Raw genomic sequence first — 17,528 nt, 5'->3', positions numbered from 1 at the left:
TGATCTATTAGAGACATCACATTTGAGGTGCTAAGTTCTCAAAGGTCGAAGATCAAGCAAGCTACAATTGAAAGGTAAGATTCTAACTATGTATTAGATATAAATTTCGATTTATGCATGCTAGTTTAGGGTTATAGATTTGGATGATTATTATTGCATGTACAATTAGAGAAAACCTAGATCCAAAGCTTTAGGGTTACATGTGCACCATAGGATTGATGTAATGCTCAAAACGCATCACTATGTAGTACTTGATGCGATCTGCCCATGATGTATATTCACTAGGCACATGGATAGGTGCACGATTCCCTGCTCCAAGACTGTTTGCAACTGAAACTAAATAGATAACATTTTTGTTTTGATTCACACTTGTCATTGAGAACAAGTGATACACGTTTAAAACTTCTAAAAAATATTTTGTGAAAAAAAATTTCTAAGTCTCAAAGTCGATTAAACGAGCTCTGATACCAACTGATGAAATGATAAAATCAGTAAACCTACACTAGAAGAGTCCAAGTGTTGAAAATACTGAAACAAAGTTTCAGAATCGTCAAGTGGCAAGTAATGCGGAAAGTAAAGAGTTATGAATCAACCAAGTTAATGTTAAGAACGTTTTTTGTATGTTCAATATCAATGATTCAAATGTGTCTCATATTCATAAAGATTCAATTACAAGTGTTTGAATGTAAAACACACTAAAATACTCAAGTGGCTCTTTGAAAACTAGTCTAAACAACAATTGAGCAGAATGAACAGGGAACAAGCAAAATTGAGCAACTTTAAAATGGATCTCAAGGGGCCTATTTATAGGCTTCGGAAAATCCCATGAGACGACGTAACCAATCAGGTGTTGACACATCATCATGACTTAGTCATCAGCTGACACCTTTGCCCTACTTAACGATGAATGGTTGGAATATTCGAATTCCATTAGTATTTCATTAGGGTTCCATCCAAGTTTTGAGTCTTCATATTTCTAAAGCCTTCTTGATCAACAATCAAAATGTGATGCGTAACATGAGCATCATGTTGCTTCATTGTCTTCTAAAGTGTCATCAACTTCCAGAAGTTTCATTAATCAAGTGGAGTTGTTTCTTGAATGTTGGAATGTGTCTTGAACTTGATGTGTACAACCACGTGCTCATGATGGACCATGCACGAAATGCATGTACCATTGAGTATTTGGGCGTGTCATCATTGTACATGATGCGCCATGTGCAATCTTGTTGAGCCATCAATGTGATCATGTTGATCCATTGACTTGAGTTGAGCCACCAAGTATTCATGTGGATCCATCAACGTCTTGTTGAGACATAGAGTTGTGGATGAGCCAAAAATGTTTCTTATGAGCCATCAAAATTCTAAATGATCCACCAATATCTTGATGCTCCACATATGATCCAGATGTGACATTTGAGATCATGATGGTCCAACTTGCTTTCAGCAGGTGCTCCATGTTCAGTAAGTGCTCCATGTAAACTTCAAGTGCTCCACGTCAACAACAAGTGCTCCATGTTAACTTCAAGTGTTCCATGTCAACAGCAAGTGCTCCATGTCAACTACAAGTGCTTTATGTCAACTTCAAGTGCTCCAACATCTGATTCTTCAAACACTTGTTGAATCTTCTGGATCTTTTCAACCTAAAACATTCTGATAATTTTTGTTAGAAAATGTAAATCAATACTCAACTTATTTCAAGTGACAATCACATAAAAATATTTCCAACAATCGGGAAAGGTTTCACGGATCGGTGTTGGGTCTTCTGGCGGAATGATTCGGCTCAAGTGATCAGCGACCAAACTTTCATTTCCACTTTTGTCTCTAATTTCTATGCCGAACTCTAGCAGCAGCAGAATCCATCTTATCAATCTTGGTTTGGAATCTTTTTTCATGAGAAGGTATCGAATGGATGCATGGTCATAAAAAATCATGACTTTCGTTCCCAACAGGGGTTGTCTGAAATTTTCAAGCGTGAAAACAATGGACATCAACTCTTTTTCTGTTATGGAGTAATTCAACTGCACATTGTATAAAGTTTTTGATGCATAGTAGATAACGTGACGCACCTGATCTTTTCTTTGTCCTAAAACAACCCCGACAGTAGTGTTGCATGCGTTACACATAATCTCGAATGGTAAGCTCCAACCTGGCGGTTGAATAATCTGGGATGAAGTAAGCAGATTTTTCAGCACGTCGAAGGCTTTTATACAGTCTTCATTGAAGTCAAATTTTGCATCTTTTAGCAACAGCTGACACATGGGAACTGAAATCTTCAAAAAGTCTTTTATAAACCTCTTATAAAAATCTGCATGGCCAAGAAAAGAACGCACTTACCGAACACTCATCGGGTAGGGTAAGCTTTTTATAATACATATGTATATATATATATATATATATATATATATATATATATATCTTAAATTTGTTGACTTCTAAATCTCTTCCTGAAATGACATGACCCAATATTAGACCTTGGTCAACCATAAAGTGACATTTTTTTTTAAAATTGAGGACCAAGTCAGTTTCGATACATCTTTGAAATTTTTCATGAGGTTTTAAAGACAATTATCAAACGAGAATTCATAGACTATAAAGTCATCCATGAAGACTTCTCTGACATTTATGACATATTCTAAAAAGATATTTACCATACAGCTTTGAAAGGTGGCAGGTGCGTTGCTGAGTACGGAGGGCATACTTCAAAATTACGATCATCTCAGTTACTTCTTTCTTTTTGATATCTTGTTTGAGATGATGACTAGAAGTGTTTCTTTTTTCCCCTGATATGCATACTTCAGATGTTCTGAAAAAGTTTTCAGCTCCAAGGTAAGGGCTTGCACAACAGAAGGAGGAAGTTTGGAGTTAGATTCCAGTGACCTAAAGTTTTAGTATCATACCAGAGCTTTTTTTGTTGATCCATATGAGCTGTAATTTCCTACACTTGCTTTTCAACAATGAATTTTTATAATAACTCTTTAGTTGCATTAACAATGATATTTCTATGGATTACTAAATCTAGCAAATCATAGTTAGTAATATCAAAACATTCATCAGTTAATGGTTTGATTACCTATATAAAACTAACACCTGAAACATCACTGTGATATTGCATGGCATCATAAATATTGAAGTTGATAACTTTACCATCAAATTCCATGGAAAAGGTATTGTTGTAAACATCAATCTTAGTTGTAATTTTTAAGAAATGTCGCCCTAAAATAGTGGAACTGGAATTTGGTGATTCGTCATCTCCCATATCTAAGACATAAAAATCAACTGGAACGATTAATTCATTCACTTGGACTAAAACGTCCTCTAACTCACCTTTTGGGTGCATTGTTGACTTATCAGTTAACTAAATGATGGTGCTAGTTCTTTTTAATGGTCCTACCCTCATAGTTTTATAAATTAAGGTAAAATATTAATGGATTCTCCTAGATCTAACATGACACGTGGCACTGAAAGATTCTCCAACTTGCAAGGAACAACAAATACACCTGGATCTTTGTATTTTGAGGGCAATCTTTTTTTAAGACAGCTAACACGTTTTCACTAACCTTAAATGTTTCATTACCTTTCAATTTCTTTTTAGTGGTACATAATTCTTTCAAAAACTTGGCATATCCAGGTGGTTGTTTAATAACATCTGAGAGTGGAACATTTACTAAGACTTTTTTGAAAAAGTCCACGATCTCGTTTTCCTCGTTCTTTTTTTTTCTTATTTCGTAGTGATCTTTACCTTAGTTTCAACAGCTTTTCTTGCTTTAGAACTTCATTTGTCACCTCGTCTTCTTTCTCAATCACGATCTCTTCTCCATCTTCTTCCAGTTGGTCTGATCCTTTGCAACCTTTCCCACCTCTATGAGTACAGCGTGTAACGCCCGCAGATTCGGGCTAGTCAATTTAGAGACGATAAACGTCAAAAAAATGAATTTTTGATAGAGGATTATTTATAATAAATAATCTTAACTAAGTTGTAGTATATGTCACAAGGTTTCCGTACATATAAAGAACGTCGAAATCCGAGTTATAACGAAGAAGTTATGACCTGTCGAAGTTTCGCGACAAAACCAGCACGACACCGGGAATCGTAAAAAGTGAGTCTACGATAGACTACTTTTTAGCCTTAGATTTCTAAAATAAATTTGTAGAGTACGTCTCCACCTTCGCGTGGATATAAAGAACGTCAAAAACGGAGCTCGTATGCAAAAGTTATGGCCTTCCGAAGATGCAGCTGTTGAGAACATGACACGTGGCTGAAACCCTAGCCGCCTTAAGTCACGATGTGAACATGAAGTTCATGACGTGAAACGTGTCAGGGACACTAATCGGGGCTAGAAAACACGTGCTAAAGCTACGGGATGACTCATGGAAGTTCACGACGTGAACCTATCATGTTCACGACGTGATGTAACGACGTAAATTTTCAAAACAATTTTTCATTTTTCAAACATAACATTTCTCATTCAAATCATCTCAAAACACAAGTGTATCAGGTGTTATCACGGTAAAACACATCCCAGAATCTCAAATACAAAATCCTCTCTCAGTGTGTACAAATCATGTCGGCGCCTTACCGCGATCCTCGCTAGTACCTGAAACACATATCACATAACACGGTAAGCATAAATGCTTAGTGAGTTCCCCAAAATACTACATACAAAATATAAGCCACTCGAGGCTGTAGCTCTACGAGACCTTCCGGTCAATGTGTCTCAGGGGCCTTCCGGTCCCACAATCTGAGTAGACCTTCTGGTCCTACTCTGTCGACCTTCCGATCCATACCATATTGACCTTCCGGTCCATCCACTGCTGACCTTCCGGTCCATACCCTGTTGACCTTCCGGTCCATACCATACTACTCATAACATACATAACACATACATATCACATAGAAACATATATTGCATACTCGTCATAGCACATAAGACCTTCCGGTCACATACAATTACCATTCTAGGTAAGGTATAGTGAGAAGACTCACCTCGTATGATGTCTAGTAAACTCTTGTGCTCGATTTCCCCGATCTATCCTCTGCCTATCAATATAATAATATCTCTAATCAATACTCTCCTTTTATCCTCATCTTTAAAGAATGGGTAGAAGGCCATTCTACCCCTCTATAGCCTCTCTTGAATCAGTTTGACCAAACCCTAAGGTCAACTGAAGTCAACTCCAGTCAACGGTCCAACTTTGACCAGACTCGCCGAGTGCACTAAGGTGACTCGGCGAGTCCATGCGTGTCCTCAGAATCCTCCTAAGGCCTCACTCGACTCGTCGAGTTAACCTCCCACTCGACGGGTTACCACTGATCACGAATCGCGGGGCAACCCGATCCGACTCGTCGAGTCCTCTTATGGACTCGACGAGTTTTCTCCATGGCAACACTCATTTGACTTTCTGAGGTCAGATCCGTTTATCTAACTTATAGATCTGACCTTCTAACACCCAAAAATCACGTAAAGGTCTGAACTTGGTGTCCATGCATGGTGTATCTTGCATAATATACCATAAAAACCCCATAAATTCTTCTTAGCTTCAAACCCTAAGGTTTTACTCTACTAAAGCTTCATATTCTTAGCTCTCTAGACCTAGAAGGGTCCAGATCTATAACACAAACTAGCAAGAGGGGTTTGAGGCATTCAAAACCCCAAAGATGAAGTGATTCAAGCCCTAACCCCAAAATGGAATCTACACAATAGGGGAGGAAAGGGGGTTCGATTTTGTACCTCAGAAAGGAGCTCCTTGCTTGAATAACCCAGAACAATAACCTTCCTTGGCCCCTCTTGCTGGAACTCTTCTCCTTCCTTGCAAAATCACACCAAAAAGCTCAAGATAGCTCTTTCTCTCACTCTACACACTCAAGCTCGCTAGGGTTCTCTCTTCTGAGAAGGTAGCCGCAATTGAAGGCCATAAGTGCCTTTAAATAAGGCTCATGCCCAAGGATTTAGGGTTTCTGCCAACAGCGCGGACTCGTCGAGTCGCCTCACCGACTCGTCGAGTCCATTCATTAATCCGAGTCATCAGTCGCGATCCTACTCGACGAGTTTAGGCGTCAACTCGTCGACTCCCTCTTCTCAACTCAAAAATAAATACTTAAATTATGATACCTGGAAATCCGAATGTTACACGTGAATGGGCCCAGAACAGCTTATAAATAGGGATCAAGACCCTTTCATTCCTTACACCTTCTACTTTTTTTCTCTCTTGTTTTTTTGAAGCCGTTCCGCGTCCCGAGCTTGACGATCACGAAGCGCTGACCGTTTCTAGTTAGATTCTATCAACTCATGCTGCTAAGGTGAGTGCATAGTTACTTTCATCTTACGCATAGATATGAAGTATTTAATATAAATTATGTGTTATGTGTGCATATTATCTGTGTTCTTGATATCTATGCTGGATAAACGATTTATACATGTTTACGTGATTTAAACTGTATACGTAATTTTATACTTATAAATATATTGGGTAGCAACAAATGATGATAGATAGGTGATGATAGAAAGGTGATAATGATTAGGTGATGATAGAAAAGTGATGATAATTAGGTGATGATAGATAGGTGATGATAAATAGGTGATGTGATATGAGAAAAGATACCATAACCTTGACCGGCGATGTAGTCATCTACCAGAGTATAGATGGCGACCACAGACTATTCTAGACAGTAATGTGGAAACACCAGCGGGCTCATAACCTGTAGGTGATGAATTACGAGTTCAGGCGATGTTGTAACTACGTATTCATGCGATGATACTCTAACCCATTACTATGAATTACGAGTTCAGGCGATGTTGTAACTACGTATTCATGCGATGATACCCTAACCCTTACTGGACACGTATTGAGGGAGTAATCCCCGAATCAGTACTGTCTATGTGATGTAGGCGATGATCCTTAGGAAAATTCCTTAGGAATAAACATATAAGGAAATGCGATGTAAGGAGAGGAAAGGTAAATATGATGTTGGAGATGGACCTTAGGATAAATCTTTAGGGAAGGCACTAAGGAATAAAGAAGATAATGGGGATGGGTAATTGGGTTATTTGCTTGATGGAACATAATAATTATATTATTGTGGGTTGAAAACCCTATGTACTCACCAGGTTTTCCAACCTGACCCACTCAGTTTATTTGTATCATAGGTATCAATACCAAGCTACTTTACACTGAGAGATTAAGGAGATATAAATCATTAGTGATAATGAATGTAAGTTCTGTTTATGCTTTTGTTTCAGTATTGACGATGACATCCCAAAGTTTTAATATGAACAAAATACATTTATTCGGAAATGCTTTGATAATATATTTATCATGTTTTTCTGGGAACAAATTCCGCAATATATTTTTTTAAAAATATACTCTGATTTTTAAAATAAAACATAAACAAATCGGTCTTTTCTGGCCATGAAAATGGGGATGTCACACAGCGTAAGTATTGTGCTTTGGATTTTCTCTAAGATGGTAACTTTCCTTGCACTTCCAGCTTGTTCATTGTGTTTGCGAGTTGTGTTATCTGTTGTACCAGATTTTTGATTCTCGACTTTGTTTCGTTCTAGAGAGCAAGGGCATTGGTCGATAATTGTCAAGTTAAGAGTTAAGTAAAACGAAGTTTATAAACTTTTTAATTTTTCTTTTGTTTTTAAGCAATAAGTATGTATGGTCTTTTAAAAAAATTAAAAGAAAATACTGCATAGCAAATAAAAAAAATTATATTCTAAACATTTTAAAAATTTTACAACTATTTTATACTTGTTAACTAGAAGTTTATAAAGTTTATAATTTTTTTCATACAACATTCTAAATTTGTGTTTAACGAACGTATTTTAAAATGTTATAAAAGTATATTAAATTGTTATATAAAATCCATGAAATTGTTTTTAAAATGTTGTAAAGAAGGTTTAGAAAAAGTTATATTAAAGCTATAAAAATGTTAAATGAAAATGTAAAAAAAAAAAATTAAAGACTTGTTAACAAAACTTAAAACAATTAGAAAATACTTGATGTAAAACTGGTTGTATGGATATTATATGAAAATGTAATATATATATATATATATATATATATATATATATATATATATATATATATACCAAAGTTTAAAACATTGTACTAGAAAAAATTATAAAAAAAATATCTTAAAAATATTATAATAAATTATAAAAAATCTTAAAAAAATTATAGAAAAAATGTCATATTTAGATAATTTCTTTTTTGTACACAATGAACATTTAATTTGTTAAATCAGTTCATATGTTACTGTTGTCACATGAGATAGCAGATAACAATAATAATATATGAACACATTTAACAAGTTAAATTCTCAAATGTATAAAAAAAAATTGTTTAACGTAAACCAAACAAAAAAATAATTACCCTACAAGTTATTTTCCCTTTTCCATGTTACAAACAAATATTTAGAAAACAATTAAAATAGTTTTGTAAAAGTAAAAGAAAAAGAAAATAATGCTCGATTCTATTGATCGTTTATTCCATTTTAAAGTTAATAAACATAAGAATAATAAAACCAAAGAAATATATATTTTTTCGGATTCGTAAAAGAACGCAATGTTGATTATTTTTAATAATTCTTAAAAATCATTTGCCAATTTTTTTTGTAGATATCCCTGTAATAATATCAAAAAGACTTAGAACACGATTAACCTGTTAAAATGGTGTACAATTATCAAATAATTAGTCTTACCACTTTATTTCTTTTTCAAAAAAACAAAGCGAGGTAATATTTTAAACTTTAAAGATAAAGTATGATTCTTTACTTCTTTAAACGATGACAATTGTGAGAACAAAAATAAAGAGATGGGATTGATTGGGACATGGCACTTACCGTAGTACAAAAATCAAAACTAAAAATTAGACAAATATATATATGGGTCGACTTTACTTACCCCTAAATACAATAATTACCCCTTTTATTTTTTAAAAATTTTCATTTTACATCCTTTTAGGTGTTCAAATTTTATTTTATTACCTTACTTTTTTTATATAAAACTTTTAATCATCTTTTTATATAAATCTAACCATCTTTCATATATAATATTTAGGTTTTTAAAAATTAATGCACCATAAGATTTTTTTAACACCATAATTTTGCAAATACAATCTATTCTATCTTTTATTATCTTGAATTTATTACAACATAAGATTTTTTAGCACCATAATTTTGTAAATACAAATCTATTCTATCTATGTACATGTTGTTGGTGATTTTAATGTCACCGGATATTTTGTGTAATTGGATCTAACATGTGAGCTAAGAGGTTTATTATTTGTACTCTATATTATATCTCTCGTGAATGCGGAATGCACGCATATATATAATCTAATTATAAGCTGGTACGACAGAATAGTGGGGTCAAGGAGGGGGGGGGGGGTCGCGCCCCCTTGCGGGCATCACCCCAAAAGGTCTTCTGAAATTTTAAATAGTTTTATTGTGGCAAATCTGAATTCTAGTAGGTGATTATGGTAAGATTGACATATCTCGCCAGTTTTGGAAACCATTGAGTATGTCATTAATTTTGAGATTTGCCTATCTAATTTAGAAGATTAAACCCTAATCTGGCATGCATATATCCATCTCCTCTTTTGAGCCGTAAAGAGAACCCTTTTTAGCTCTTTTTCTTCTAAAACGAATTCAGAACTTTATAACAATTTGACTTGTGTTTCTATGCCTAGATACACAAGTGTCCTTTTGGATTATCCTAGACTAGATTTCCTATAACCCAATCATAGGGTGGAAATATCAGTTTGGAAAGTGAAGTCACACGATCCATCAGGAATTTGGTTCTCCATCATTACCCTTTACATATATCCCCTAACACATGTAAATCCTTTTGTTGGTGTAATGGTTACTTCTGGATCTTCATTGTGATACAATTTGAGGTTTTTGTATAATCCTTGGATTGATATTTTGACAAATGGTCCATTTACGAGACCAACTATAATTGGATGTTGATGGGCTTACGTAGATGGATCTCTCTGAAAGGTTAAGCATGTTGCGCGTTGTTGATTACTTAAACTACGTAAAATAATATTTTATCTTGAAGCAATCATTATACCTACTCTAGGAAAAATTATCTAATACTTAGTTGGCACTAGAGAGCTATAGAAATGTAATGAGTAGTAAACCTCTTGCTAGCTTGGGTGTGATTCCATTAGAGGCACGACATTTGTAGTGCATGCTTCCAAGAGATCAACAAAGAGGAATTCTAGTTGTTTGTTGTAACAACTAAAATGTATGTAATTCTAATACCCTTTATTCATGATTTTGAAAACACCATAGGGTTTGTAGTTTTTTTTCATGTTCTTAGTTCTAGGTTCAATAGAGAAAACATAGATCCTATTTAGGTTGCATGCAGACTTAAGGTTTTTTATTTTCGTTTGTTTACCTAAATCATAGTAATGGTATTAGAGCATTTGGTTTGTTTTCTGTTGAATAGCTATAATAGAAGAATAGATCAATTAGTGTTTGTAGAAAATAAACCCTACGAAGCCATAAATTTCGACAAGGGCTAGGGTTTTAAGAACCCTAGACTCTATCCCTTAGTTTTCGATTTTTGGGGCTTGGGTTTGGAAACCCTAGCCTTCCTCCCCAAGTTTTCGAAATTGGAAAAGGATTTGAGGTTTCCATATTTGATAATTGTTAGTTTATTTGATTAAAAGGAATAATTATAAAATTGGAATCCTTAATTGTTTTAAATTATTTAATTGTTAATAATAAATCATTTATTTTAAATTTAATTAATTCAATATTAATTTCGAAATTTAAAATATAAACACTAGTATTTTGAAAATTTTAAAATACACATTATACTATATGTAAAATTAAAAGCTTAATTATTACTATATGTATAAGAATAAGTCAGTCAAATCGCTAGAACGTCTCATTCACGAAGCTACTTTATAAGGTGGGTATAAGGAAATTGTCTATAAAATGGTAGTTGAATGGGTGTCCACTCTCACCCACTGCTTCCTTAATTAATGGAGGGTCGTTAGCCAAGCGGATTTGATTGGACAATTAATTATCATTAAAACTATAATGCTATTAAAAATTAACTAAATCTTTTATTAAAAACCCCAATCTTAGTTATTTTAGAAAAGTGTGAATTTGTATGCTAACCCATAAAATTGCACATTACACTTTATAAGTCGTTAGTGGAGCGTGTGTGGTTAACCAGCACACTAATAGGGACTAATAAAGAGTGGTAATGGGTATCTCATAAATTATCATTTTTTATGGAGCGTGTGTGGTTTACCAGCACATCAATTAGGATGATAAATGACGATGAGGTTACCAAGCACATTTGCATGGTTATTCACATCTTGGTTGTGATCCTCGACATCCCAGTCACAAATAGAAGAGCAGAATATGAGATTAAACATGTCATTGAATAGTTTCAATGTATCTCAAAATACCTAGTAATTTCACTTAACTTAATTTCTTTTAAATTTCGTTTTGGTGGAATTGGTAAATCGTCATTTATCTAACTTTATAAAATTTACAATTAGATTATGACATCCCTTTTCTAAGTTGTGAATTATATAGTTGGATCCTAGCCTTAATATTTTATTTTGGGTTTCTATATTAATGATTATTCTTATCTAACTAAAACTACCTTCTTCTTCAGGTGTCTACTTCAATGATACTTCTGGTTCCTCCTCCTCCAACCAAAACTTCTCATTGTTGAACATCTGCTCAAAGGTGACATTGGATGGCACCAATTACAACGAATGGATGTGCAACATCAAAATGGCCCTTCGTTTTGAGGACAAGGAATATGTCCTTGAGAAAGAAATAAATGAAATTAACGAAGAGAAGGCCACTCCTGAAGAATTAGCCGCCTACAAAAGACACTTCAATGATGCAACAAAAGTTGCTTGCATCATGGTAGCCACAATGACTCTTGAGTTGCAAAGATTTTATGAAGACTACTAGTCGTATGAGATGAACAAGTACCTTGTGGAAAAGTTCCACAAGACAGCTTGCAAACTCAAGGAAGGAGACTATGTATGTACCCATGTGCAAATGATGCAACGATACGTGGAGTGCCTTGTTGGGATTAACATACATTTTGATGAAGAACTTGCTATTTGACATAGTGTTAAACTCTTTTCCAAGAAGGTATGATCAATTTATCCTAGCTTATCATTTGAACAACAAAGAGACCACCTTGGCTCAATTGCAAAACCTTCTGCAGACAGATGAAGCAGGTATGAAGGGAAAAAGTATTGCCTCCTCTCCTGCTAGTGCTCCTTTCCTAGCCATTCGACAAGGAAAGACAAAAAAAAAGGAAAGGTCCTCCCAATAAAAACTGGAAGGGAAAGTCTCATGCGGGGTCATCTAGTAGTGGCCCTAAAGGAAATTCCAGTTCTGAGCATCCAACCTATTTTGATCCCAAAGAGACTATTTGTTTTTACTGTAATGGCAAAGGGCATTGGAAACGAAGCTGCCTGAAGTATCTGCAAGATATCAAAGATGGCAAAGTGAATCCAACTTCTGTAGGTATATACACTATTTCATCTAATAACTCATCATCTTCTCGTTCTTAGGTCCTTGATACTGGATATGGATTTCACATATGTTCTGATTTGTAGGGTCTAAGAAGAAGTGAAGAGGTGGAGCACGGTAGTATGAACTTGATCATGGGGAATAGGTGATCTTCACCTGTCACCAAGATTGAATTTTATGGACTAGTGCTTAGTAGTGGTGCTTGTTTAGATTTAATAAATTGTTGCTACTCTTCAGAAATGACACGAAACATTATTTCTTTTCATGCATTGTTCATACAAGGTTTTAGATATTCTTTTAATAGTTTGAATGGTTCTATTTTTGCTTATAAAAATGGTGTTTTTTATTTTGAAGCTTTACCTTGTGATGGTGTGTATGAAACTATGACGTGTGTAGAAAATTTAGGTAATAATGTGTTTCAAATTGATTCGTCTAATGGTGTAGACAAAGTGTGACAACCCGAAAATCTTCGACTCTAAGTTACCTCGATCATTGAAAGTCAGACTCGTTTTCTGTTGTCTTTTGGCACTGTTTAAAGGTTCGTTTAAGTATTCTAAGCTTAAGAACAACCAACATTGAGATTAGGAATGAGTTGCCAAGTCACAAAGTAGCAAAATCGGGCCATACATTCTCTTAGGAGGAGTGTACGGCCGTACACATGGGTGTGCGGCCGCACACCCCACCCCATGGCAGCACACTCAAGGTGGTGGGTCATCCACCCCTATATATATGAGTAGACCCCTTCCTTTACTCCTTTCTTCCTTTGGCTGCACACTACTCCTTCTCTCTCAAGCTTCTTCAACCGCAAACCCTCCCAAGGCCTAAAAAACATGAGTTTTCCATCACCTAGCTTATTATACTTGAAGGAACTATTGATGTAAGCCTTGAATCATCGTGTTCTTCCCCCTTTGAAGGAGTACGGCCGCACACTTTCATAAGGTTGGCCGTACACTCCTTAAAGGCTCTCCAAAGTGGGAGTTTGACCCTTATCTTCTAGTTGGGCATGGCCCTAGCCTTGTTTCACCTTAAAATCGTCAAATTGGACATAAACATGGAGGGTGTACGGCCGCACACCCCTTTGTACGGCCACACACACTCCCCAGGGCCGCAAACCCCCCTTTGATGATCATTTCGGGCATCAAACTTGCATTCCAACCAAACACGGGGCCTAGAACACTTCCTTGATGCTTCTTAGGGCCTTGAAACACCTCAATATACACACTCTTTCATGAGTGTACGGACGCACACTCATGGGCCGCACACCCATGGCCGTACACACCCTTAGGGTGGCCATACACCCCCTTCACTCGAACACATATGGTTTTAACACTTAGTGCAAGCGGTTCCAAGTCCCTAAAGTGGTTTCGTATCATATCGAGTAGTGAAATACCTTCATTTGACTCCTATATGTGTTATTACATGTTGAATAGGATCAAGTTATCTTCAAGGTTTCATTAGATACTCAGCATCTCATACCGACCTTTCATTCAAGCCATCCACTCGAGGTGAGTTCATACCCCTACAGTTTCCGAGTTTTTAATGTTTTCAGGGGGAATACAAGTAAAAGCACAAGTAATCTTGTGTTAAAGATATGATTTGGTTTATTATATTTTTCTATCGATAGTATAAATTGAACATAGAATTTACTAAACATGATGAACATAGTTACTACTAGACTTGAAATCAGTTTTTACAAAACATATTAAGATACAAACATGGAGAAAATAGTTTTCAGAAACAACGGAAACAAACTTATGAACTATGAAATAAAAGATATTATTTTATAAGGATGCATATTAATAACATAAAGGGTTTTCATAGTATTATTAGTGAATTCGTTGAGAGAACTACAATGTGAGACGCCTTGTAACCAGAGTCTCCTGGAAGGAGAGCGTGAGTTTGTGTATAGATCTATACGGGAGTGACAATCCCGCACCCTGACTATTAGCTACAGTCAACCTAGGGTGACAAACGTCATTTTTATCGGTGTACGCCCGAGTACGTCGTATTGTTGATCGTCCATAGTATGGTTATGAGAATCCGCAGGTGAAACAACGACTCGTTCACATAATAATATACCTAACAAACAGTCAACAGGGTTAGAAACTATGTGATGACTTAGTATGTACATTAGGGTAATATGAAATTAACATCCGACTTGCAGTGGGATGTGTGATCTCCGCCTCATTTCCTGTTCCTTGTTTGGTTGTGGGCTTAGGGCAGAATCACTCAATCGACCGTTTGTTTGATCTAGATTTCTATAACTCGAATGTACTAGGTGACCACAGGAGGGTATTAACAACACTTTCATTATATCGTACAACATGCATTCAACTAGTTTTATTTATGTAATAAGACTACTATACAATGGTTTTCATGCAAATGGAACAGAACAATGGTTTTCATACAAAGGTTTTTTAAACAGAACAATGCTTAAACAACATAAGTATGGTAGATACTTATATCTTACGAATGGGAATAGATAATTCAATAACGTACACTTAGGGAAAATATAGGATTTTCCAGGGTAAACATCAGTACTTTATAACAGTTGGTTCATTATTCAACTAACAAATATACATTATTAATTCCATGACTCCTTAGTTTATGCATTCGGGTTACGTATGAAGAATATCTGTAGACTGTGGAATGTTTGGTTTCCGCTTCTTTCCCTGTTCCTTGTTTGGTTGTGGGTTTAGGGCAGATCCACACAATTGACTGTCTATTCGATATTGGTTTATACGTAACTAGTATGAACTAAGAAGTCATAGAAGGAATGGGTTAATCATGCTTTTCATAAGAAAATATTGGATTTTCTTGAGGAACACTTTCAACAGATACCAAAGCATCATTTTTACTTAACCTTCATTACATCAGGAAATATAAGGATTTCTGGAGAAACATAACGCACTTTTCGAAAGAACAAAGAGCAGTTTTCCTAAAACAAAACGCTTATGAACTCACCAGCTTTATGCTGATACTCTTTCAAAACCTACTTGTATTCTCAGGACATTATTAGACAGGTATACGCACCGGGTTCAAGAAGACGGAGCATTGTAGTTCGAGACTTTATTTGCATTTACTTTTGTAGTCAATCTTGTATGATTCAAATGTAATGTAAACACTATACTATTAATACAATGGTTGTTGTTGCTTTGGTTACTATTATTCAATTGTTGTGATACTATACATGATGTCCTCCGCCCCCGAACGTTTCCGCCGTTTCGGTTTGGGGGTGTGACAGATTGGTATCAGAGCATTGTTTATAGTGAACTTAGTATATCAACCAGTAAAAGATATACAACTATAAATACAATAGGGCCGGAGTGCTCTGACTAAAAGTATACTCTTAAAATATAAGTATTTTACGATAAGTATACTAATAAGCATACACACTAAGAACAAGTATCACAATAAGAACAAGTAAGAACAAAACGAATAAAAGTATTTAGATGTTGAACGCTACAGTCAAACCTAAGCAGTTATGTAATCATATCTGGAATAAATATAACCTGATCAACTATATTTATTCGAGATACGACCAACATGTGTTTGGGAGTGATAGTGGTGTTGCAACGAGTCTAAAACTTACCTAACTCCATACACAAAGGTATCCTTAGAACAAAACATAAAGATAAAATACTATAGGAGTATTTTAGGCACTATAACAAGCTTGAATAAGAACTAAAGGACCTTTACTGGCAGGTCTATAGTTGCGAAGTGCATGCTTCCAGGGTTATGTATAATTGGGATCTTATAGACTCAGAATTTGTGATCTACGCTCTACTACCTGTTCCTTGTTTGGTTGTGGTTTTGGAGTAGGATCACCTATTCGAAGGTCTATTTGATCTTGGTTATATACAGCTTCCATGCACTGCTTGACTATAGGAGGACCCAGTTTGGGTCATCAATAACTAAAGAAGAAATGTTTACTTAACCTCATAGGATTCTCTAGACATCCCCATTCGCGCACGAACCACCTACATATAGATATCCACTCCAACCGACAACAGAAGAATCAAGGAGGAACTAGAGAAGATTCATAAAGAGGGTTCCTAGAAGGAATCATACGAGGAGACGATTCCTCCATCAGGAGGTGACAGAGACCTGTAGTAGAACCCAAAGAAGGAGCTACGGTGAATAGGAAACTATAGGAAAGTTCAGAGACAACAAATCCCCGCAGCTGAATTCAGGACCATCATAACTGGAACAGGAACCCCTCCTAAGGCGCGCAAGGTGGTAGGGCACCATATACATTAAACTAATAATTAACTAGTTAATATGACTAAGTGAGTTAGTGATTACACTGCTCACACTATGTGTTAGGCTTATCGTCTCTTTTTCATATCAGCTAGTATCAGTAAACCAGATCCATAACATCATTAATAGGGTAGTCACCATCAAATACATAAGTCTATGTTACATAGACCTCTGTTATGAATTGCTTCGAAGGACAGAACATGATACATTCAAAACAGAAACCATTTTGATTCGGATAACACTCGATTCATAGTCACTAAGGACTTACCCTTGTTTCTTCTTATTAGCAGAAAGATGTCGCCTAAGAAGTCGAACAGAAACAAGAGCAACGCACCTCCACCGCCACCTCCTCCGTATGACCCGGTCGCCTTCCAAGCGGCAGTAACAGCCGCAGTGATAGCTGCCATGACTCACATCAATGCAAGTGGTACTGGTGGATCGGGTAGTGGAACCAACAACTCTAACCACGGACGCACAAGGGAGTGCTCATACAAAGACTTCATGATTTGCGGACCCAAATCCTTCGATGGAAGTGGGGGAGTCATCGCTCTAATGCGATGGTTCGAAAAGACAGAATCGATTTTTGAGTTCTGCGGGTGTCCAGAAGGGAGCAAAGTGAAGTTTGCTGCCTGCATTTTCTCTGACAGAGCCCTTACATGGTGGAATAGCCATGTCAAGTCACTGACTCTTCCGCTCGCAAACACAATGGGCTGGGAAAACCTGAAACAGATGATGCTAGAAG

Source organism: Lactuca virosa, chromosome 7 (genome assembly GCF_052849685.1).
Source record: "Lactuca virosa cultivar CGN04683 chromosome 7, Lactuca_virosa_CGN04683_v6, whole genome shotgun sequence".
NCBI classification, from domain to species: domain Eukaryota; kingdom Viridiplantae; phylum Streptophyta; class Magnoliopsida; order Asterales; family Asteraceae; genus Lactuca; species Lactuca virosa.
The sequence above is the reverse complement of the archived record's forward strand: the minus strand, read 5'-3'. Positions refer to the sequence as shown.